This window comes from Schistocerca americana, chromosome 6 (assembly GCF_021461395.2).
Source record: "Schistocerca americana isolate TAMUIC-IGC-003095 chromosome 6, iqSchAmer2.1, whole genome shotgun sequence".
In the NCBI taxonomy this organism is placed as follows: Eukaryota; Metazoa; Arthropoda; class Insecta; order Orthoptera; family Acrididae; genus Schistocerca; species Schistocerca americana.
In genome coordinates this window covers 424,314,097-424,339,148 of record NC_060124.1, presented here as the reverse complement: position 1 = coordinate 424,339,148, position 25,052 = coordinate 424,314,097, and the positions used below count along the sequence as shown (strand labels likewise).

The following is a 25,052-nucleotide window of genomic DNA, read 5'->3' as shown; positions in this document are numbered from 1 at the left end:
GAGCCTCACATCTAAATACTATATGTTAATACTAGCATACTGGTCTGCTTTCTAAACACTTCAGTGTTGTGGTATTCATTGGCTGACACTTTTGAATTTAATTTAGGTAACTATATGTAGTGGCAGATTGCCAGACATGTGGGAAAATACTTTGTGCGTCACACCAGTGAAATTTGTACATGACTTGCTTGTGCACCACAGATTTGCTGTAATAGTTGGTTTTTAGGTGAAGGGCAGTGGCTTATTACACAGGCAGATATGCTTCAGTTAAGAATCTGATGAGGTGTCACCTGCAGTCTGTATTATGAGGCTGCAGCTGGATAGCAAGGCCACTAGGAAAGTTACTTGAAACATAACGTTAAATGAACTTCTTGTAAAGGGGTAGCTTGCACACTTAATGATTAAAGAGACATCTTCCTTCACATGTTTATTTATGGTGCTGAAACAATTATGGCATCAGCTGCAGCCATGAAGATGAATAAAGTTAAATGTTGTGGGTCTGTGTGCAGTCAGTATGTGATAGTGGCATACAGGCACCAGAAGCTTTGTAGGCGTTAGAGAAAAATAAATATTAGGTAATGCAAGCTAATTTTAGAGCGCTAGAGTGTATTTAAGCAGTAGTGTGAGTGAAAGTATGTGAGTGAGAAAGATTTGGAACATGCAGCTATCTTGTGTAAAGTTGATGTAAGGTTTCCAAATGTTGTGTGTGGCAGTAGGTGTGTGTTATGAAATGACGTGATTGAGACAGTAGGAAGAGATGTTGTGACAGCAGAGTGTGATACTGAGGAAGAGAAGAGGCTTTTGCCTGTGCTAGGCTTAGTCTTAGACTGGCTGTGATTTGTGTCAGGTTTGTGAATGAGCTGAAGGGGTGCTAGTGACATGTACTTGTGTCAGTGTAGTTGTGGTTTTGGTGTGCTTGCTGAGTTGTTATTAGAGTGACATTTTAGATGTGCATTGGTGATGTAAGGGATAGGTTTATTGCCAGTTTTATCATGTTCTGTTGTGAATGAAAGAGAGTGGAGGAGAACTGCGTAAATGGACAGCATAGTTTGTGACAAGTGGGTGCAGATATGAAGCGAAACTTGTGTAGGTGGCTGAGGGTATTAGCAGCTGATGTGAGACATGAGAGAGTGAGATTGCGAAAAAAATGTGGAACGCTTCACGATTTTGCGTGTCATCCTTGCGCAGGGGCCATGCTAATCTTCTCTGTATCGTTCCAATTTTAGTATATGTACCGCCGAAGCGAGTACATTCGAGGAGCCCTCTGAAATTGTATATATAGTTATGGCGTCGCGTCAAATATGGTTCGGCTTGGACGTAGCTTTACGCAGCTCTGGCGAGGAACACAAGGCCTGCCGAGTGCTAATCTGTGAATTAATTACTGCGAGGTGTCGTTCTTAGTAAGTGGCAGCTCTGTTAACCGTATTATTTGGCAGTATTGGATGTAAAACTTAGATCGTAGAGTCGCTTGCTCTCGCAGCATCCACCCAGAGCAGCAGCAGCAGGTTCACACAGCTGCCGCTAGGCGGCAGCAAGACATGATGGCACGTATTGTCGCCATGTTCTCACATTCCGAGTTTAGTGTCTTATAGGCATACCTATGAAACACACTTCTCTAATGTGTGGGATAAATGGCGCTGATTGGAGCTGGTAGCAGGTCTTGAAGACTCTCAAAACAAGCGAATATTTTTGCGAAACTGTCTTCACTGCTAACACAAATTGCATTACTCTTTCAGTGGTACTTTCTCACGATACTAATCGATTTAATGACAGAGTGCAAGGCAACTTTTAACTCACACATCAAGTACAGCACAAGAAGACACAGTGTGTGACCATCTAAATTATTGAGTAACTCCTATTCATCCAATGGCGCCAGAAGACAATAGTGACTGCAAAAAGAGACACAGTAGCCTCACGAACCATTAAAAACACCATTCATATTGCACACTTTGAAACACAGCAGTGTAGGTCACTACTAGCGCATGGATGGGTGAATGCGAGTTGTGTAAGGTAGTAGTAGGAATGATGGACATAGTTCCGTTTTCAGTACAATACCAGGTGATATATTTGTGTTGATCCAAGTTTACACAGGGCAGGTCTACTTGGCAACAGTGAAACACTGTGATGGAGATGTGTGAATGAGCCTAAAATGTTGAGGGGACATGTGGTGAGAGAAACCAAGTTAGCATTGTGTTAGTAGCTGTAGTTATGTTCCTGTGAAATGTCAGTCAGATGTAATCCAGTTTGGTGAATGTTGTTATTACAGGAAGAATTGCTAGTGCAAAACAAAGAGTGATAGATTTAGTATCTGAAAGCAGTTAATAACTGAGTAGCTACTGGTGTCATGTGACACAAACTGGTTTGTGATGTTGCTGTCTATTCCAAAATCCTGAAGCTAGCTAGTGTTTTGTGTCTTGACTGCCTCTGTATCTGCTTATGTGCTAGAGCTTCTGTGTATGTGACATGATGAATATTGCATGCAGGGTTTGTCCAATCTTTCTGCTAGACACAGGATGAGAGGTGCATCAGCTGTAATTGTGAACAGCATCGACTTGTATGACATTGATGGGATTCAAAGTGCTGTCAAAATAGTAGAGCCTCACATCTAAATACTATATGTTAATACTAGCATACTGGTCTGCTTTCTAAACACTTCAGTGTTGTGGTATTCATTGGCTGACACTTTTGAATTTAATTTAGGTAACTATATGTAGTGGCAGATTGCCAGACATGTGGGAAAATACTTTGTGCGTCACACCAGTGAAATTTGTACATGACTTGCTTGTGCACCACAGATTTGCTGTAATAGTTGGTTTTTAGGTGAAGGGCAGTGGCTTATTACACAGGCAGATATGCTTCAGTTAAGAATCTGATGAGGTGTCACCTGCAGTCTGTATTATGAGGCTGCAGCTGGATAGCAAGGCCACTAGGAAAGTTACTTGAAACATAATGTTAAATGAACTTCTTGTAAAGGGGTAGCTTGCACACTTAATGATTAAAGAGACATCTTCCTTCACATGTTTATTTATGGTGCTGAAACAATTATGGCATCAGCTGCAGCCATGAAGATGAATAAAGTTAAATGTTGTGGGTCTGTGTGCAGTCAGTATGTGATAGTGGCATACAGGCACCAGAAGCTTTGTAGGCGTTAGAGAAAAATAAATATTAGGTAATGCAAGCTAATTTTAGAGCGCTAGAGTGTATTTAAGCAGTAGTGTGAGTGAAAGTATGTGAGTGAGAAAGATTTGGAACATGCAGCTATCTTGTGTAAAGTTGATGTAAGGTTTCCAAATGTTGTGTGTGGCAGTAGGTGTGTGTTATGAAATGACGTGATTGAGACAGTAGGAAGAGATGTTGTGACAGCAGAGTGTGATACTGAGGAAGAGAAGAGGCTTTTGCCTGTGCTAGGCTTAGTCTTAGACTGGCTGTGATTTGTGTCAGGTTTGTGAATGAGCTGAAGGGGTGCTAGTGACATGTACTTGTGTCAGTGTAGTTGTGGTTTTGGTGTGCTTGCTGAGTTGTTATTAGAGTGACATTTTAGATGTGCATTGGTGATGTAAGGGATAGGTTTATTGCCAGTTTTATCATGTTCTGTTGTGAATGAAAGAGAGTGGAGGAGAACTGCGTAAATGGACAGCATAGTTTGTGACAAGTGGGTGCAGATATGAAGCGAAACTTGTGTAGGTGGCTGAGGGTATTAGCAGCTGATGTGAGACATGAGAGAGTGAGATTGCGAAAAAAATGTGGAACGCTTCACGATTTTGCGTGTCATCCTTGCGCAGGGGCCATGCTAATCTTCTCTGTATCGTTCCAATTTTAGTATATGTACCGCCGAAGCGAGTACATTCGAGGAGCCCTCTGAAATTGTATATATAGTTATGGCGTCGCGTCAAATATGGTTCGGCTTGGACGTAGCTTTACGCAGCTCTGGCGAGGAACACAAGGCCTGCCGAGTGCTAATCTGTGAATTAATTACTGCGAGGTGTCGTTCTTAGTAAGTGGCAGCTCTGTTAACCGTATTATTTGGCAGTATTGGATGTAAAACTTAGATCGTAGAGTCGCTTGCTCTCGCAGCATCCACCCAGAGCAGCAGCAGCAGGTTCACACAGCTGCCGCTAGGCGGCAGCAAGACATGATGGCACGTATTGTCGCCATGTTCTCACATTCCGAGTTTAGTGTCTTATAGGCATACCTATGAAACACACTTCTCTAATGTGTGGGATAAATGGCGCTGATTGGAGCTGGTAGCAGGTCTTGAAGACTCTCAAAACAAGCGAATATTTTTGCGAAACTGTCTTCACTGCTAACACAAATTGCATTACTCTTTCAGTGGTACTTTCTCACGATACTAATCGATTTAATGACAGAGTGCAAGGCAACTTTTAACTCACACATCAAGTACAGCACAAGAAGACACAGTGTGTGACCATCTAAATTATTGAGTAACTCCTATTCATCCAATGGCGCCAGAAGACAATAGTGACTGCAAAAAGAGACACAGTAGCCTCACGAACCATTAAAAACACCATTCATATTGCACACTTTGAAACACAGCAGTGTAGGTCACTACTAGCGCATGGATGGGTGAATGCGAGTTGTGTAAGGTAGTAGTAGGAATGATGGACATAGTTCCGTTTTCAGTACAATACCAGGTGATATATTTGTGTTGATCCAAGTTTACACAGGGCAGGGCTACTTGGCAACAGTGAAACACTGTGATGGAGATGTGTGAATGAGCCTAAAATGTTGAGGGGACATGTGGTGAGAGAAACCAAGTTAGCATTGTGTTAGTAGCTGTAGTTATGTTCCTGTGAAATGTCAGTCAGATGTAATCCAGTTTGGTGAATGTTGTTATTACAGGAAGAATTGCTAGTGCAAAACAAAGAGTGATAGATTTAGTATCTGAAAGCTGTTAATAACTGAGTAGCTACTGGTGTCATGTGACACAAACTGGTTTGTGATGTTGCTGTCTATTCCAAAATCCTGAAGCTAGCTAGTGTTTTGTGTCTTGACTGCCTCTGTATCTGCTTATGTGCTAGAGCTTCTGTGTATGTGACATGATGAATATTGCATGCAGGGTTTGTCCAATCTTTCTGCTAGACACAGGATGAGAGGTGCATCAGCTGTAATTGTGAACAGCATCGACTTGTATGACATTGATGGGATTCAAAGTGCTGTCAAAATAGTAGAGCCTCACATCTAAATACTATATGTTAATACTAGCATACTGGTCTGCTTTCTAAACACTTCAGTGTTGTGGTATTCATTGGCTGACACTTTTGAATTTAATTTAGGTAACTATATGTAGTGGCAGATTGCCAGACATGTGGGAAAATACTTTGTGCGTCACACCAGTGAAATTTGTACATGACTTGCTTGTGCACCACAGATTTGCTGTAATAGTTGGTTTTTAGGTGAAGGGCAGTGGCTTATTACACAGGCAGATATGCTTCAGTTAAGAATCTGATGAGGTGTCACCTGCAGTCTGTATTATGAGGCTGCAGCTGGATAGCAAGGCCACTAGGAAAGTTACTTGAAACATAATGTTAAATGAACTTCTTGTAAAGGGGTAGCTTGCACACTTAATGATTAAAGAGACATCTTCCTTCACATGTTTATTTATGGTGCTGAAACAATTATGGCATCAGCTGCAGCCATGAAGATGAATAAAGTTAAATGTTGTGGGTCTGTGTGCAGTCAGTATGTGATAGTGGCATACAGGCACCAGAAGCTTTGTAGGCGTTAGAGAAAAATAAATATTAGGTAATGCAAGCTAATTTTAGAGCGCTAGAGTGTATTTAAGCAGTAGTGTGAGTGAAAGTATGTGAGTGAGAAAGATTTGGAACATGCAGCTATCTTGTGTAAAGTTGATGTAAGGTTTCCAAATGTTGTGTGTGGCAGTAGGTGTGTGTTATGAAATGACGTGATTGAGACAGTAGGAAGAGATGTTGTGACAGCAGAGTGTGATACTGAGGAAGAGAAGAGGCTTTTGCCTGTGCTAGGCTTAGTCTTAGACTGGCTGTGATTTGTGTCAGGTTTGTGAATGAGCTGAAGGGGTGCTAGTGACATGTACTTGTGTCAGTGTAGTTGTGGTTTTGGTGTGCTTGCTGAGTTGTTATTAGAGTGACATTTTAGATGTGCATTGGTGATGTAAGGGATAGGTTTATTGCCAGTTTTATCATGTTCTGTTGTGAATGAAAGAGAGTGGAGGAGAACTGCGTAAATGGACAGCATAGTTTGTGACAAGTGGGTGCAGATATGAAGCGAAACTTGTGTAGGTGGCTGAGGGTATTAGCAGCTGATGTGAGACATGAGAGAGTGAGATTGCGAAAAAAATGTGGAACGCTTCACGATTTTGCGTGTCATCCTTGCGCAGGGGCCATGCTAATCTTCTCTGTATCGTTCCAATTTTAGTATATGTACCGCCGAAGCGAGTACATTCGAGGAGCCCTCTGAAATTGTATATATAGTTATGGCGTCGCGTCAAATATGGTTCGGCTTGGACGTAGCTTTACGCAGCTCTGGCGAGGAACACAAGGCCTGCCGAGTGCTAATCTGTGAATTAATTACTGCGAGGTGTCGTTCTTAGTAAGTGGCAGCTCTGTTAACCGTATTATTTGGCAGTATTGGATGTAAAACTTAGATCGTAGAGTCGCTTGCTCTCGCAGCATCCACCCAGAGCAGCAGCAGCAGGTTCACACAGCTGCCGCTAGGCGGCAGCAAGACATGATGGCACGTATTGTCGCCATGTTCTCACATTCCGAGTTTAGTGTCTTATAGGCATACCTATGAAACACACTTCTCTAATGTGTGGGATAAATGGCGCTGATTGGAGCTGGTAGCAGGTCTTGAAGACTCTCAAAACAAGCGAATATTTTTGCGAAACTGTCTTCACTGCTAACACAAATTGCATTACTCTTTCAGTGGTACTTTCTCACGATACTAATCGATTTAATGACAGAGTGCAAGGCAACTTTTAACTCACACATCAAGTACAGCACAAGAAGACACAGTGTGTGACCATCTAAATTATTGAGTAACTCCTATTCATCCAATGGCGCCAGAAGACAATAGTGACTGCAAAAAGAGACACAGTAGCCTCACGAACCATTAAAAACACCATTCATATTGCACACTTTGAAACACAGCAGTGTAGGTCACTACTAGCGCATGGATGGGTGAATGCGAGTTGTGTAAGGTAGTAGTAGGAATGATGGACATAGTTCCGTTTTCAGTACAATACCAGGTGATATATTTGTGTTGATCCAAGTTTACACAGGGCAGGTCTACTTGGCAACAGTGAAACACTGTGATGGAGATGTGTGAATGAGCCTAAAATGTTGAGGGGACATGTGGTGAGAGAAACCAAGTTAGCATTGTGTTAGTAGCTGTAGTTATGTTCCTGTGAAATGTCAGTCAGATGTAATCCAGTTTGGTGAATGTTGTTATTACAGGAAGAATTGCTAGTGCAAAACAAAGAGTGATAGATTTAGTATCTGAAAGCAGTTAATAACTGAGTAGCTACTGGTGTCATGTGACACAAACTGGTTTGTGATGTTGCTGTCTATTCCAAAATCCTGAAGCTAGCTAGTGTTTTGTGTCTTGACTGCCTCTGTATCTGCTTATGTGCTAGAGCTTCTGTGTATGTGACATGATGAATATTGCATGCAGGGTTTGTCCAATCTTTCTGCTAGACACAGGATGAGAGGTGCATCAGCTGTAATTGTGAACAGCATCGACTTGTATGACATTGATGGGATTCAAAGTGCTGTCAAAATAGTAGAGCCTCACATCTAAATACTATATGTTAATACTAGCATACTGGTCTGCTTTCTAAACACTTCAGTGTTGTGGTATTCATTGGCTGACACTTTTGAATTTAATTTAGGTAACTATATGTAGTGGCAGATTGCCAGACATGTGGGAAAATACTTTGTGCGTCACACCAGTGAAATTTGTACATGACTTGCTTGTGCACCACAGATTTGCTGTAATAGTTGGTTTTTAGGTGAAGGGCAGTGGCTTATTACACAGGCAGATATGCTTCAGTTAAGAATCTGATGAGGTGTCACCTGCAGTCTGTATTATGAGGCTGCAGCTGGATAGCAAGGCCACTAGGAAAGTTACTTGAAACATAATGTTAAATGAACTTCTTGTAAAGGGGTAGCTTGCACACCTAATGATTAAAGAGACATCTTCCTTCACATGTTTATTTATGGTGCTGAAACAATTATGGCATCAGCTGCAGCCATGAAGATGAATAAAGTTAAATGTTGTGGGTCTGTGTGCAGTCAGTATGTGATAGTGGCATACAGGCACCAGAAGCTTTGTAGGCGTTAGAGAAAAATAAATATTAGGTAATGCAAGCTAATTTTAGAGCGCTAGAGTGTATTTAAGCAGTAGTGTGAGTGAAAGTATGTGAGTGAGAAAGATTTGGAACATGCAGCTATCTTGTGTAAAGTTGATGTAAGGTTTCCAAATGTTGTGTGTGGCAGTAGGTGTGTGTTATGAAATGACGTGATTGAGACAGTAGGAAGAGATGTTGTGACAGCAGAGTGTGATACTGAGGAAGAGAAGAGGCTTTTGCCTGTGCTAGGCTTAGTCTTAGACTGGCTGTGATTTGTGTCAGGTTTGTGAATGAGCTGAAGGGGTGCTAGTGACATGTACTTGTGTCAGTGTAGTTGTGGTTTTGGTGTGCTTGCTGAGTTGTTATTAGAGTGACATTTTAGATGTGCATTGGTGATGTAAGGGATAGGTTTATTGCCAGTTTTATCATGTTCTGTTGTGAATGAAAGAGAGTGGAGGAGAACTGCGTAAATGGACAGCATAGTTTGTGACAAGTGGGTGCAGATATGAAGCGAAACTTGTGTAGGTGGCTGAGGGTATTAGCAGCTGATGTGAGACATGAGAGAGTGAGATTGCGAAAAAAATGTGGAACGCTTCACGATTTTGCGTGTCATCCTTGCGCAGGGGCCATGCTAATCTTCTCTGTATCGTTCCAATTTTAGTATATGTACCGCCGAAGCGAGTACATTCGAGGAGCCCTCTGAAATTGTATATATAGTTATGGCGTCGCGTCAAATATGGTTCGGCTTGGACGTAGCTTTACGCAGCTCTGGCGAGGAACACAAGGCCTGCCGAGTGCTAATCTGTGAATTAATTACTGCGAGGTGTCGTTCTTAGTAAGTGGCAGCTCTGTTAACCGTATTATTTGGCAGTATTGGATGTAAAACTTAGATCGTAGAGTCGCTTGCTCTCGCAGCATCCACCCAGAGCAGCAGCAGCAGGTTCACACAGCTGCCGCTAGGCGGCAGCAAGACATGATGGCACGTATTGTCGCCATGTTCTCACATTCCGAGTTTAGTGTCTTATAGGCATACCTATGAAACACACTTCTCTAATGTGTGGGATAAATGGCGCTGATTGGAGCTGGTAGCAGGTCTTGAAGACTCTCAAAACAAGCGAATATTTTTGCGAAACTGTCTTCACTGCTAACACAAATTGCATTACTCTTTCAGTGGTACTTTCTCACGATACTAATCGATTTAATGACAGAGTGCAAGGCAACTTTTAACTCACACATCAAGTACAGCACAAGAAGACACAGTGTGTGACCATCTAAATTATTGAGTAACTCCTATTCATCCAATGGCGCCAGAAGACAATAGTGACTGCAAAAAGAGACACAGTAGCCTCACGAACCATTAAAAACACCATTCATATTGCACACTTTGAAACACAGCAGTGTAGGTCACTACTAGCGCATGGATGGGTGAATGCGAGTTGTGTAAGGTAGTAGTAGGAATGATGGACATAGTTCCGTTTTCAGTACAATACCAGGTGATATATTTGTGTTGATCCAAGTTTACACAGGGCAGGTCTACTTGGCAACAGTGAAACACTGTGATGGAGATGTGTGAATGAGCCTAAAATGTTGAGGGGACATGTGGTGAGAGAAACCAAGTTAGCATTGTGTTAGTAGCTGTAGTTATGTTCCTGTGAAATGTCAGTCAGATGTAATCCAGTTTGGTGAATGTTGTTATTACAGGAAGAATTGCTAGTGCAAAACAAAGAGTGATAGATTTAGTATCTGAAAGCAGTTAATAACTGAGTAGCTACTGGTGTCATGTGACACAAACTGGTTTGTGATGTTGCTGTCTATTCCAAAATCCTGAAGCTAGCTAGTGTTTTGTGTCTTGACTGCCTCTGTATCTGCTTATGTGCTAGAGCTTCTGTGTATGTGACATGATGAATATTGCATGCAGGGTTTGTCCAATCTTTCTGCTAGACACAGGATGAGAGGTGCATCAGCTGTAATTGTGAACAGCATCGACTTGTATGACATTGATGGGATTCAAAGTGCTGTCAAAATAGTAGAGCCTCACATCTAAATACTATATGTTAATACTAGCATACTGGTCTGCTTTCTAAACACTTCAGTGTTGTGGTATTCATTGGCTGACACTTTTGAATTTAATTTAGGTAACTATATGTAGTGGCAGATTGCCAGACATGTGGGAAAATACTTTGTGCGTCACACCAGTGAAATTTGTACATGACTTGCTTGTGCACCACAGATTTGCTGTAATAGTTGGTTTTTAGGTGAAGGGCAGTGGCTTATTACACAGGCAGATATGCTTCAGTTAAGAATCTGATGAGGTGTCACCTGCAGTCTGTATTATGAGGCTGCAGCTGGATAGCAAGGCCACTAGGAAAGTTACTTGAAACATAATGTTAAATGAACTTCTTGTAAAGGGGTAGCTTGCACACTTAATGATTAAAGAGACATCTTCCTTCACATGTTTATTTATGGTGCTGAAACAATTATGGCATCAGCTGCAGCCATGAAGATGAATAAAGTTAAATGTTGTGGGTCTGTGTGCAGTCAGTATGTGATAGTGGCATACAGGCACCAGAAGCTTTGTAGGCGTTAGAGAAAAATAAATATTAGGTAATGCAAGCTAATTTTAGAGCGCTAGAGTGTATTTAAGCAGTAGTGTGAGTGAAAGTATGTGAGTGAGAAAGATTTGGAACATGCAGCTATCTTGTGTAAAGTTGATGTAAGGTTTCCAAATGTTGTGTGTGGCAGTAGGTGTGTGTTATGAAATGACGTGATTGAGACAGTAGGAAGAGATGTTGTGACAGCAGAGTGTGATACTGAGGAAGAGAAGAGGCTTTTGCCTGTGCTAGGCTTAGTCTTAGACTGGCTGTGATTTGTGTCAGGTTTGTGAATGAGCTGAAGGGGTGCTAGTGACATGTACTTGTGTCAGTGTAGTTGTGGTTTTGGTGTGCTTGCTGAGTTGTTATTAGAGTGACATTTTAGATGTGCATTGGTGATGTAAGGGATAGGTTTATTGCCAGTTTTATCATGTTCTGTTGTGAATGAAAGAGAGTGGAGGAGAACTGCGTAAATGGACAGCATAGTTTGTGACAAGTGGGTGCAGATATGAAGCGAAACTTGTGTAGGTGGCTGAGGGTATTAGCAGCTGATGTGAGACATGAGAGAGTGAGATTGCGAAAAAAATGTGGAACGCTTCACGATTTTGCGTGTCATCCTTGCGCAGGGGCCATGCTAATCTTCTCTGTATCGTTCCAATTTTAGTATATGTACCGCCGAAGCGAGTACATTCGAGGAGCCCTCTGAAATTGTATATATAGTTATGGCGTCGCGTCAAATATGGTTCGGCTTGGACGTAGCTTTACGCAGCTCTGGCGAGGAACACAAGGCCTGCCGAGTGCTAATCTGTGAATTAATTACTGCGAGGTGTCGTTCTTAGTAAGTGGCAGCTCTGTTAACCGTATTATTTGGCAGTATTGGATGTAAAACTTAGATCGTAGAGTCGCTTGCTCTCGCAGCATCCACCCAGAGCAGCAGCAGCAGGTTCACACAGCTGCCGCTAGGCGGCAGCAAGACATGATGGCACGTATTGTCGCCATGTTCTCACATTCCGAGTTTAGTGTCTTATAGGCATACCTATGAAACACACTTCTCTAATGTGTGGGATAAATGGCGCTGATTGGAGCTGGTAGCAGGTCTTGAAGACTCTCAAAACAAGCGAATATTTTTGCGAAACTGTCTTCACTGCTAACACAAATTGCATTACTCTTTCAGTGGTACTTTCTCACGATACTAATCGATTTAATGACAGAGTGCAAGGCAACTTTTAACTCACACATCAAGTACAGCACAAGAAGACACAGTGTGTGACCATCTAAATTATTGAGTAACTCTTATTCATCCAATGGCGCCAGAAGACAATAGTGACTGCAAAAAGAGACACAGTAGCCTCACGAACCATTAAAAACACCATTCATATTGCACACTTTGAAACACAGCAGTGTAGGTCACTACTAGCGCATGGATGGGTGAATGCGAGTTGTGTAAGGTAGTAGTAGGAATGATGGACATAGTTCCGTTTTCAGTACAATACCAGGTGATATATTTGTGTTGATCCAAGTTTACACAGGGCAGGTCTACTTGGCAACAGTGAAACACTGTGATGGAGATGTGTGAATGAGCCTAAAATGTTGAGGGGACATGTGGTGAGAGAAACCAAGTTAGCATTGTGTTAGTAGCTGTAGTTATGTTCCTGTGAAATGTCAGTCAGATGTAATCCAGTTTGGTGAATGTTGTTATTACAGGAAGAATTGCTAGTGCAAAACAAAGAGTGATAGATTTAGTATCTGAAAGCAGTTAATAACTGAGTAGCTACTGGTGTCATGTGACACAAACTGGTTTGTGATGTTGCTGTCTATTCCAAAATCCTGAAGCTAGCTAGTGTTTTGTGTCTTGACTGCCTCTGTATCTGCTTATGTGCTAGAGCTTCTGTGTATGTGACATGATGAATATTGCATGCAGGGTTTGTCCAATCTTTCTGCTAGACACAGGATGAGAGGTGCATCAGCTGTAATTGTGAACAGCATCGACTTGTATGACATTGATGGGATTCAAAGTGCTGTCAAAATAGTAGAGCCTCACATCTAAATACTATATGTTAATACTAGCATACTGGTCTGCTTTCTAAACACTTCAGTGTTGTGGTATTCATTGGCTGACACTTTTGAATTTAATTTAGGTAACTATATGTAGTGGCAGATTGCCAGACATGTGGGAAAATACTTTGTGCGTCACACCAGTGAAATTTGTACATGACTTGCTTGTGCACCACAGATTTGCTGTAATAGTTGGTTTTTAGGTGAAGGGCAGTGGCTTATTACACAGGCAGATATGCTTCAGTTAAGAATCTGATGAGGTGTCACCTGCAGTCTGTATTATGAGGCTGCAGCTGGATAGCAAGGCCACTAGGAAAGTTACTTGAAACATAATGTTAAATGAACTTCTTGTAAAGGGGTAGCTTGCACACCTAATGATTAAAGAGACATCTTCCTTCACATGTTTATTTATGGTGCTGAAACAATTATGGCATCAGCTGCAGCCATGAAGATGAATAAAGTTAAATGTTGTGGGTCTGTGTGCAGTCAGTATGTGATAGTGGCATACAGGCACCAGAAGCTTTGTAGGCGTTAGAGAAAAATAAATATTAGGTAATGCAAGCTAATTTTAGAGCGCTAGAGTGTATTTAAGCAGTAGTGTGAGTGAAAGTATGTGAGTGAGAAAGATTTGGAACATGCAGCTATCTTGTGTAAAGTTGATGTAAGGTTTCCAAATGTTGTGTGTGGCAGTAGGTGTGTGTTATGAAATGACGTGATTGAGACAGTAGGAAGAGATGTTGTGACAGCAGAGTGTGATACTGAGGAAGAGAAGAGGCTTTTGCCTGTGCTAGGCTTAGTCTTAGACTGGCTGTGATTTGTGTCAGGTTTGTGAATGAGCTGAAGGGGTGCTAGTGACATGTACTTGTGTCAGTGTAGTTGTGGTTTTGGTGTGCTTGCTGAGTTGTTATTAGAGTGACATTTTAGATGTGCATTGGTGATGTAAGGGATAGGTTTATTGCCAGTTTTATCATGTTCTGTTGTGAATGAAAGAGAGTGGAGGAGAACTGCGTAAATGGACAGCATAGTTTGTGACAAGTGGGTGCAGATATGAAGCGAAACTTGTGTAGGTGGCTGAGGGTATTAGCAGCTGATGTGAGACATGAGAGAGTGAGATTGCGAAAAAAATGTGGAACGCTTCACGATTTTGCGTGTCATCCTTGCGCAGGGGCCATGCTAATCTTCTCTGTATCGTTCCAATTTTAGTATATGTACCGCCGAAGCGAGTACATTCGAGGAGCCCTCTGAAATTGTATATATAGTTATGGCGTCGCGTCAAATATGGTTCGGCTTGGACGTAGCTTTACGCAGCTCTGGCGAGGAACACAAGGCCTGCCGAGTGCTAATCTGTGAATTAATTACTGCGAGGTGTCGTTCTTAGTAAGTGGCAGCTCTGTTAACCGTATTATTTGGCAGTATTGGATGTAAAACTTAGATCGTAGAGTCGCTTGCTCTCGCAGCATCCACCCAGAGCAGCAGCAGCAGGTTCACACAGCTGCCGCTAGGCGGCAGCAAGACATGATGGCACGTATTGTCGCCATGTTCTCACATTCCGAGTTTAGTGTCTTATAGGCATACCTATGAAACACACTTCTCTAATGTGTGGGATAAATGGCGCTGATTGGAGCTGGTAGCAGGTCTTGAAGACTCTCAAAACAAGCGAATATTTTTGCGAAACTGTCTTCACTGCTAACACAAATTGCATTACTCTTTCAGTGGTACTTTCTCACGATACTAATCGATTTAATGACAGAGTGCAAGGCAACTTTTAACTCACACATCAAGTACAGCACAAGAAGACACAGTGTGTGACCATCTAAATTATTGAGTAACTCCTATTCATCCAATGGCGCCAGAAGACAATAGTGACTGCAAAAAGAGACACAGTAGCCTCACGAACCATTAAAAACACCATTCATATTGCACACTTTGAAACACAGCAGTGTAGGTCACTACTAGCGCATGGATGGGTGAATGCGAGTTGTGTAAGGTAGTAGTAGGAATGATGGACATAGTTCCGTTTTCAGTACAATACCAGGTGATATATTTGTGTTGATCCAAGTTTACACAGGGCAGGTCTACTTGGCAACAGTGAAACACTGTGATGGAGATGTGTGAATGAGCCTAAAATGTTGAGGGGACATGTGGTGAGAGAAACCAAGTTAGCATTGTGTTAGTAGCTGTAGTTATGTTCCTGTGAAATGTCAGTCAGATGTAATCCAGTTTGGTGAATGTTGTTATTACAGGAAGAATTGCTAGTGCAAAACAAAGAGTGATAGATTTAGTATCTGAAAGCAGTTAATAACTGAGTAGCTACTGGTGTCATGTGACACAAACTGGTTTGTGATGTTGCTGTCTATTCCAAAATCCTGAAGCTAGCTAGTGTTTTGTGTCTTGACTGCCTCTGTATCTGCTTATGTGCTAGAGCTTCTGTGTATGTGACATGATGAATATTGCATGCAGGGTTTGTCCAATCTTTCTGCTAGACACAGGATGAGAGGTGCATCAGCTGTAATTGTGAACAGCATCGACTTGTATGACATTGATGGGATTCAAAGTGCTGTCAAAATAGTAGAGCCTCACATCTAAATACTATATGTTAATACTAGCATACTGGTCTGCTTTCTAAACACTTCAGTGTTGTGGTATTCATTGGCTGACACTTTTGAATTTAATTTAGGTAACTATATGTAGTGGCAGATTGCCAGACATGTGGGAAAATACTTTGTGCGTCACACCAGTGAAATTTGTACATGACTTGCTTGTGCACCACAGATTTGCTGTAATAGTTGGTTTTTAGGTGAAGGGCAGTGGCTTATTACACAGGCAGATATGCTTCAGTTAAGAATCTGATGAGGTGTCACCTGCAGTCTGTATTATGAGGCTGCAGCTGGATAGCAAGGCCACTAGGAAAGTTACTTGAAACATAATGTTAAATGAACTTCTTGTAAAGGGGTAGCTTGCACACTTAATGATTAAAGAGACATCTTCCTTCACATGTTTATTTATGGTGCTGAAACAATTATGGCATCAGCTGCAGCCATGAAGATGAATAAAGTTAAATGTTGTGGGTCTGTGTGCAGTCAGTATGTGATAGTGGCATACAGGCACCAGAAGCTTTGTAGGCGTTAGAGAAAAATAAATATTAGGTAATGCAAGCTAATTTTAGAGCGCTAGAGTGTATTTAAGCAGTAGTGTGAGTGAAAGTATGTGAGTGAGAAAGATTTGGAACATGCAGCTATCTTGTGTAAAGTTGATGTAAGGTTTCCAAATGTTGTGTGTGGCAGTAGGTGTGTGTTATGAAATGACGTGATTGAGACAGTAGGAAGAGATGTTGTGACAGCAGAGTGTGATACTGAGGAAGAGAAGAGGCTTTTGCCTGTGCTAGGCTTAGTCTTAGACTGGCTGTGATTTGTGTCAGGTTTGTGAATGAGCTGAAGGGGTGCTAGTGACATGTACTTGTGTCAGTGTAGTTGTGGTTTTGGTGTGCTTGCTGAGTTGTTATTAGAGTGACATTTTAGATGTGCATTGGTGATGTAAGGGATAGGTTTATTGCCAGTTTTATCATGTTCTGTTGTGAATGAAAGAGAGTGGAGGAGAACTGCGTAAATGGACAGCATAGTTTGTGACAAGTGGGTGCAGATATGAAGCGAAACTTGTGTAGGTGGCTGAGGGTATTAGCAGCTGATGTGAGACATGAGAGAGTGAGATTGCGAAAAAAATGTGGAACGCTTCACGATTTTGCGTGTCATCCTTGCGCAGGGGCCATGCTAATCTTCTCTGTATCGTTCCAATTTTAGTATATGTACCGCCGAAGCGAGTACATTCGAGAAGCCCTCTGAAATTGTATATATAGTTGTGGCGTCGCGTCAAATATGGTTCGGCTTGGACGTAGCTTTACGCAGCTCTGGCGAGGAACACAAGGCCTGCCGAGTGCTAATCTGTGAATTAATTACTGCGAGGTGTCGTTCTTAGTAAGTGGCAGCTCTGTTAACCGTATTATTTGGCAGTATTGGATGTAAAACTTAGATCGTAGAGTCGCTTGCTCTCGCAGCATCCACCCAGAGCAGCAGCAGCAGGTTCACACAGCTGCCGCTAGGCGGCAGCAAGACATGATGGCACGTATTGTCGCCATGTTCTCACATTCCGAGTTTAGTGTCTTATAGGCATACCTATGAAACACACTTCTCTAATGTGTGGGATAAATGGCGCTGATTGGAGCTGGTAGCAGGTCTTGAAGACTCTCAAAACAAGCGAATATTTTTGCGAAACTGTCTTCACTGCTAACACAAATTGCATTACTCTTTCAGTGGTACTTTCTCACGATACTAATCGATTTAATGACAGAGTGCAAGGCAACTTTTAACTCACACATCAAGTACAGCACAAGAAGACACAGTGTGTGACCATCTAAATTATTGAGTAACTCCTATTCATCCAATGGCGCCAGAAGACAATAGTGACTGCAAAAAGAGACACAGTAGCCTCACGAACCATTAAAAACACCATTCATATTGCACACTTTGAAACACAGCAGTGTAGGTCACTACTAGCGCATGGATGGGTGAATGCGAGTTGTGTAAGGTAGTAGTAGGAATGATGGACATAGTTCCGTTTTCAGTACAATACCAGGTGATATATTTGTGTTGATCCAAGTTTACACAGGGCAGGTCTACTTGGCAACAGTGAAACACTGTGATGGAGATGTGTGAATGAGCCTAAAATGTTGAGGGGACATGTGGTGAGAGAAACCAAGTTAGCATTGTGTTAGTAGCTGTAGTTATGTTCCTGTGAAATGTCAGTCAGATGTAATCCAGTTTGGTGAATGTTGTTATTACAGGAAGAATTGCTAGTGCAAAACAAAGAGTGATAGATTTAGTATCTGAAAGCAGTTAATAACTGAGTAGCTACTGGTGTCATGTGACACAAACTGGTTTGTGATGTTGCTGTCTATTCCAAAATCCTGAAGCTAGCTAGTGTTTTGTGTCTTGACTGCCTCTGTATCTGCTTATGTGCTAGAGCTTCTGTGTATGTGACATGATGAATATTGCATGCAGGGTTTGTCCAATCTTTCTGCTAGACACAGGATGAGAGGTGCATCAGCTGTAATTGTGAACAGCATCGACTTGTATGACATTGATGGGATTCAAAGTGCTGTCAAAATAGTAGAGCCTCACATCTAAATACTATATGTTAATACTAGCATACTGGTCTGCTTTCTAAACACTTCAGTGTTGTGGTATTCATTGGCTGACACTTTTGAATTTAATTTAGGTAACTATATGTAGTGGCAGATTGCCAGACATGTGGGAAAATACTTTGTGCGTCACACCAGTGAAATTTGTACATGACTTGCTTGTGCACCACAGATTTGCTGTAATAGTTGGTTTTTAGGTGAAGGGCAGTGGCTTATTACACAGGCAGATATGCTTCAGTTAAGAATCTGATGAGGTGTCACCTGCAGTCTGTATTATGAGGCTGCAGCTGGATAGCAAGGCCACTAGGAAAGTTACTTGAAACATAACGTTAAATGAACTTCTTGTAAAGGGGTAGCTTGCACACTTAATGATTAAAGAGACATCTTCCTTCACATGTTTATTTATGGTGCTGAAACAATTATGGCATCAGCTGCAGCCATGAAGATGAATAAAGTTAAATGTTGTGGGTCTGTGTGCAGTCAGTATGTGATAGTGGCATACAGGCACCAGAAGCTTTGTAGGCGTTAGAGAAAAATAAATATTAGGTAATGCAAGCTAATTTTAGAGCGCTAGAGTGTATTTAAGCAGTAGTGTGAGTGAAAGTATGTGAGTGAGAAAGATTTGGAACATGCAGCTATCTTGTGTAAAGTTGATGTAAGGTTTCCAAATGTTGTGTGTGGCAGTAGGTGTGTGTTATGAAATGACGTGATTGAGACAGTAGGAAGAGATGTTGTGACAGCAGAGTGTGATACTGAGGAAGAGAAGAGGCTTTTGCCTGTGCTAGGCTTAGTCTTAGACTGGCTGTGATTTGTGTCAGGTTTGTGAATGAGCTGAAGGGGTGCTAGTGACATGTACTTGTGTCAGTGTAGTTGTGGTTTTGGTGTGCTTGCTGAGTTGTTATTAGAGTGACATTTTAGATGTGCATTGGTGATGTAAGGGATAGGTTTATTGCCAGTTTTATCATGTTCTGTTGTGAATGAAAGAGAGTGGAGGAGAACTGCGTAAATGGACAGCATAGTTTGTGACAAGTGGGTGCAGATATGAAGCGAAACTTGTGTAGGTGGCTGAGGGTATTAGCAGCTGATGTGAGACATGAGAGAGTGAGATTGCGAAAAAAATGTGGAACGCTTCACGATTTTGCGTGTCATCCTTGCGCAGGGGCCATGCTAATCTTCTCTGTATCGTTCCAATTTTAGTATATGTACCGCCGAAGCGAGTACATTCGAGGAGCCCTCTGAAATTGTATATATAGTTATGGCGTCGCGTCAAATATGGTTCGGCTTGGACGTAGCTTTACGCAGCTCTGGCGAGGAACACAAGGCCTGCCGAGTGCTAATCTGTGAATTAATTACTGCGAGGTGTCGTTCTTAGTAAGTGGCAGCTCTGTTAACCGTATTATTTGGCAGTATTGGATGTAAAACTTAGATCGTAGAGTCGCTTGCTCTCGCAGCATCCACCCAGAGCAGCAGCAGCAGGTTCACACAGCTGCCGCTAGGCGGCAGCAAGACATGATGGCACGTATTGTCGCCATGTTCTCACATTCCGAGTTTAGTGTCTTATAGGCATACCTATGAAACACACTTCTCTAATGTGTGGGATAAATGGCGCTGATTGGAGCTGGTAGCAGGTCTTGAAGACTCTCAAAACAAGCGAATATTTTTGCGAAACTGTCTTCACTGCTAACACAAATTGCATTACTCTTTCAGTGGTACTTTCTCACGATACTAATCGATTTAATGACAGAGTGCAAGGCAACTTTTAACTCACACATCAAGTACAGCACAAGAAGACACAGTGTGTGACCATCTAAATTATTGAGTAACTCCTATTCATCCAATGGCGCCAGAAGACAATAGTGACTGCAAAAAGAGACACAGTAGCCTCACGAACCATTAAAAACACCATTCATATTGCACACTTTGAAACACAGCAGTGTAGGTCACTACTAGCGCATGGATGGGTGAATGCGAGTTGTGTAAGGTAGTAGTAGGAATGATGGACATAGTTCCGTTTTCAGTACAATACCAGGTGATATATTTGTGTTGATCCAAGTTTACACAGGGCAGGTCTACTTGGCAACAGTGAAACACTGTGATGGAGATGTGTGAATGAGCCTAAAATGTTGAGGGGACATGTGGTGAGAGAAACCAAGTTAGCATTGTGTTAGTAGCTGTAGTTATGTTCCTGTGAAATGTCAGTCAGATGTAATCCAGTTTGGTGAATGTTGTTATTACAGGAAGAATTGCTAGTGCAAAACAAAGAGTGATAGATTTAGTATCTGAAAGCAGTTAATAACTGAGTAGCTACTGGTGTCATGTGACACAAACTGGTTTGTGATGTTGCTGTCTATTCCAAAATCCTGAAGCTAGCTAGTGTTTTGTGTCTTGACTGCCTCTGTATCTGCTTATGTGCTAGAGCTTCTGTGTATGTGACATGATGAATATTGCATGCAGGGTTTGTCCAATCTTTCTGCTAGACACAGGATGAGAGGTGCATCAGCTGTAATTGTGAACAGCATCGACTTGTATGACATTGATGGGATTCAAAGTGCTGTCAAAATAGTAGAGCCTCACATCTAAATACTATATGTTAATACTAGCATACTGGTCTGCTTTCTAAACACTTCAGTGTTGTGGTATTCATTGGCTGACACTTTTGAATTTAATTTAGGTAACTATATGTAGTGGCAGATTGCCAGACATGTGGGAAAATACTTTGTGCGTCACACCAGTGAAATTTGTACATGACTTGCTTGTGCACCACAGATTTGCTGTAATAGTTGGTTTTTAGGTGAAGGGCAGTGGCTTATTACACAGGCAGATATGCTTCAGTTAAGAATCTGATGAGGTGTCACCTGCAGTCTGTATTATGAGGCTGCAGCTGGATAGCAAGGCCACTAGGAAAGTTACTTGAAACATAATGTTAAATGAACTTCTTGTAAAGGGGTAGCTTGCACACTTAATGATTAAAGAGACATCTTCCTTCACATGTTTATTTATGGTGCTGAAACAATTATGGCATCAGCTGCAGCCATGAAGATGAATAAAGTTAAATGTTGTGGGTCTGTGTGCAGTCAGTATGTGATAGTGGCATACAGGCACCAGAAGCTTTGTAGGCGTTAGAGAAAAATAAATATTAGGTAATGCAAGCTAATTTTAGAGCGCTAGAGTGTATTTAAGCAGTAGTGTGAGTGAAAGTATGTGAGTGAGAAAGATTTGGAACATGCAGCTATCTTGTGTAAAGTTGATGTAAGGTTTCCAAATGTTGTGTGTGGCAGTAGGTGTGTGTTATGAAATGACGTGATTGAGACAGTAGGAAGAGATGTTGTGACAGCAGAGTGTGATACTGAGGAAGAGAAGAGGCTTTTGCCTGTGCTAGGCTTAGTCTTAGACTGGCTGTGATTTGTGTCAGGTTTGTGAATGAGCTGAAGGGGTGCTAGTGACATGTACTTGTGTCAGTGTAGTTGTGGTTTTGGTGTGCTTGCTGAGTTGTTATTAGAGTGACATTTTAGATGTGCATTGGTGATGTAAGGGATAGGTTTATTGCCAGTTTTATCATGTTCTGTTGTGAATGAAAGAGAGTGGAGGAGAACTGCGTAAATGGACAGCATAGTTTGTGACAAGTGGGTGCAGATATGAAGCGAAACTTGTGTAGGTGGCTGAGGGTATTAGCAGCTGATGTGAGACATGAGAGAGTGAGATTGCGAAAAAAATGTGGAACGCTTCACGATTTTGCGTGTCATCCTTGCGCAGGGGCCATGCTAATCTTCTCTGTATCGTTCCAATTTTAGTATATGTACCGCCGAAGCGAGTACATTCGAGGAGCCCTCTGAAATTGTATATATAGTTATGGCGTCGCGTCAAATATGGTTCGGCTTGGACGTAGCTTTACGCAGCTCTGGCGAGGAACACAAGGCCTGCCGAGTGCTAATCTGTGAATTAATTACTGCGAGGTGTCGTTCTTAGTAAGTGGCAGCTCTGTTAACTGTATTATTTGGCAGTATTGGATGTAAAACTTAGATCGTAGAGTCGCTTGCTCTCGCAGCATCCACCCAGAGCAGCAGCAGCAGCAGGTTCACACAGCTGCCGCTAGGCGGCAGCAAGACATGATGGCACGTATTGTCGCCATGTTCTCACATTCCGAGTTTAGTGTCTTATAGGCATACCTATGAAACACACTTCTCTAATGTGTGGGATAAATGGCGCTGATTGGAGCTGGTAGCAGGTCTTGAAGACTCTCAAAACAAGCGAATATTTTTGCGAAACTGTCTTCACTGCTAACACAAATTGCATTACTCTTTCAGTGGTACTTTCTCACGATACTAATCGATTTAATGACAGAGTGCAAGGCAACTTTTAACTCACACATCAAGTACAGCACAAGAAGACACAGTGTGTGACCATCTAAATTATTGAGTAACTCCTATTCATCCAATGGCGCCAGAAGACAGTAGTGACTGCAAAAAGAGACACAGTAGCCTCACGAACCATTAAAAACACCATTCATATTGCACACTTTGAAACACAGCAGTGTAGGTCACTACTAGCGCATGGATGGGTGAATGCGAGTTGTGTGAGGTAGTAGTAGGAATGATGGACATAGTTCCGTTTTCAGTACAATACCAGGTGATATATTTGTGTTGATCCAAGTTTACACAGGGCAGGTCTACTTGGCAACAGTGAAACACTGTGATGGAGATGTGTGAATGAGCCTAAAATGTTGAGGGGACATGTGGTGAGAGAAACCAGGTTAGCATTGTGTTAGTAGCTGTAGTTATGTTCCTGTGAAATGTCAGTCAGATGTAATCCAGTTTGGTGAATGTTGTTATTACAGGAAGAATTGCTAGTGCAAAACAAAGAGTGATAGATTTAGTATCTGAAAGCAGTTAATAACTGAGTAGCTACTGGTGTCATGTGACACAAACTGGTTTGTGATGTTGCTGTCTATTCCAAAATCCTGAAGCTAGCTAGTGTTTTGTGTCTTGACTGCCTCTGTATCTGCTTATGTGCTAGAGCTTCTGTGTATGTGACATGATGAATATTGCATGCAGGGTTTGTCCAATCTTTCTGCTAGACACAGGATGAGAGGTGCATCAGCTGTAATTGTGAACAGCATCGACTTGTATGACATTGATGGGATTCAAAGTGCTGTCAAAATAGTAGAGCCTCACATCTAAATACTATATGTTAATACTAGCATACTGGTCTGCTTTCTAAACACTTCAGTGTTGTGGTATTCATTGGCTGACACTTTTGAATTTAATTTAGGTAACTATATGTAGTGGCAGATTGCCAGACATGTGGGAAAATACTTTGTGCGTCACACCAGTGAAATTTGTACATGACTTGCTTGTGCACCACAGATTTGCTGTAATAGTTGGTTTTTAGGTGAAGGGCAGTGGCTTATTACACAGGCAGATATGCTTCAGTTAAGAATCTGATGAGGTGTCACCTGCAGTCTGTATTATGAGGCTGCAGCTGGATAGCAAGGCCACTAGGAAAGTTACTTGAAACATAATGTTAAATGAACTTCTTGTAAAGGGGTAGCTTGCACACTTAATGATTAAAGAGACATCTTCCTTCACATGTTTATTTATGGTGCTGAAACAATTATGGCATCAGCTGCAGCCATGAAGATGAATAAAGTTAAATGTTGTGGGTCTGTGTGCAGTCAGTATGTGATAGTGGCATACAGGCACCAGAAGCTTTGTAGGCGTTAGAGAAAAATAAATATTAGGTAATGCAAGCTAATTTTAGAGCGCTAGAGTGTATTTAAGCAGTAGTGTGAGTGAAAGTATGTGAGTGAGAAAGATTTGGAACATGCAGCTATCTTGTGTAAAGTTGATGTAAGGTTTCCAAATGTTGTGTGTGGCAGTAGGTGTGTGTTATGAAATGACGTGATTGAGACAGTAGGAAGAGATGTTGTGACAGCAGAGTGTGATACTGAGGAGGAGAAGAGGCTTTTGCCTGTGCTAGGCTTAGTCTTAGACTGGCTGTGATTTGTGTCAGGTTTGTGAATGAGCTGAAGGGGTGCTAGTGACATGTACTTGTGTCAGTGTAGTTGTGGTTTTGGTGTGCTTGCTGAGTTGTTATTAGAGTGACATTTTAGATGTGCATTGGTGATGTAAGGGATAGGTTTATTGCCAGTTTTATCATGTTCTGTTGTGAATGAAAGAGAGTGGAGGAGAACTGCGTAAATGGACAGCATAGTTTGTGACAAGTGGGTGCAGATATGAAGCGAAACTTGTGTAGGTGGCTGAGGGTATTAGCAGCTGATGTGAGACATGAGAGAGTGAGATTGCGAAAAAAATGTGGAACGCTTCACGATTTTGCGTGTCATCCTTGCGCAGGGGCCATGCTAATCTTCTCTGTATCGTTCCAATTTTAGTATATGTACCGCCGAAGCGAGTACATTCGAGGAGCCCTCTGAAATTGTATATATAGTTATGGCGTCGCGTCAAATATGGTTCGGCTTGGACGTAGCTTTACGCAGCTCTGGCGAGGAACACAAGGCCTGCCGAGTGCTAATCTGTGAATTAATTACTGCGAGGTGTCGTTCTTAGTAAGTGGCAGCTCTGTTAACCGTATTATTTGGCAGTATTGGATGTAAAACTTAGATCGTAGAGTCGCTTGCTCTCGCAGCATCCACCCAGAGCAGCAGCAGCAGGTTCACACAGCTGCCGCTAGGCGGCAGCAAGACATGATGGCACGTATTGTCGCCATGTTCTCACATTCCGAGTTTAGTGTCTTATAGGCATACCTATGAAACACACTTCTCTAATGTGTGGGATAAATGGCGCTGATTGGAGCTGGTAGCAGGTCTTGAAGACTCTCAAAACAGGCGAATATTTTTGCGAAACTGTCT

General features: G+C 41.9%; 10 non-coding genes across 10 annotated transcripts; all 10 read right to left on the bottom strand.

The window, feature by feature from the left end:
* Positions 1-1,143: 1,143 nt before the first annotated feature.
* Positions 1,144-1,250, bottom strand: LOC124620800. Its single transcript, XR_006980327.1, has one exon. It is a non-coding gene; the product is annotated as a U6 spliceosomal RNA (small nuclear RNA).
* A 2,487-nt stretch (positions 1,251-3,737) lies between these two features.
* LOC124620799 lies at positions 3,738-3,844 on the bottom strand. The gene has a single exon (XR_006980326.1). It is a non-coding gene; the product is annotated as a U6 spliceosomal RNA (small nuclear RNA).
* A 2,487-nt stretch (positions 3,845-6,331) lies between these two features.
* On the bottom strand, positions 6,332-6,438 carry LOC124620798. The gene has a single exon (XR_006980325.1). It is a non-coding gene; the product is annotated as a U6 spliceosomal RNA (small nuclear RNA).
* A 2,487-nt stretch (positions 6,439-8,925) lies between these two features.
* LOC124620797 lies at positions 8,926-9,032 on the bottom strand. The gene has a single exon (XR_006980324.1). It is a non-coding gene; the product is annotated as a U6 spliceosomal RNA (small nuclear RNA).
* Positions 9,033-11,519: 2,487 nt separating this feature from the next.
* LOC124620796 lies at positions 11,520-11,626 on the bottom strand. The gene has a single exon (XR_006980323.1). It is a non-coding gene; the product is annotated as a U6 spliceosomal RNA (small nuclear RNA).
* A 2,487-nt stretch (positions 11,627-14,113) lies between these two features.
* On the bottom strand, positions 14,114-14,220 carry LOC124620795. Its single transcript, XR_006980322.1, has one exon. It is a non-coding gene; the product is annotated as a U6 spliceosomal RNA (small nuclear RNA).
* Positions 14,221-16,707: 2,487 nt separating this feature from the next.
* LOC124620794 lies at positions 16,708-16,814 on the bottom strand. Its single transcript, XR_006980321.1, has one exon. It is a non-coding gene; the product is annotated as a U6 spliceosomal RNA (small nuclear RNA).
* Positions 16,815-19,301: 2,487 nt separating this feature from the next.
* On the bottom strand, positions 19,302-19,408 carry LOC124620793. Its single transcript, XR_006980320.1, has one exon. It is a non-coding gene; the product is annotated as a U6 spliceosomal RNA (small nuclear RNA).
* Positions 19,409-21,895: 2,487 nt separating this feature from the next.
* LOC124620792 lies at positions 21,896-22,002 on the bottom strand. Its single transcript, XR_006980319.1, has one exon. It is a non-coding gene; the product is annotated as a U6 spliceosomal RNA (small nuclear RNA).
* A 2,490-nt stretch (positions 22,003-24,492) lies between these two features.
* LOC124620790 lies at positions 24,493-24,599 on the bottom strand. The gene has a single exon (XR_006980318.1). It is a non-coding gene; the product is annotated as a U6 spliceosomal RNA (small nuclear RNA).
* Between the last annotated feature and the right edge of the window lie 453 nt (positions 24,600-25,052).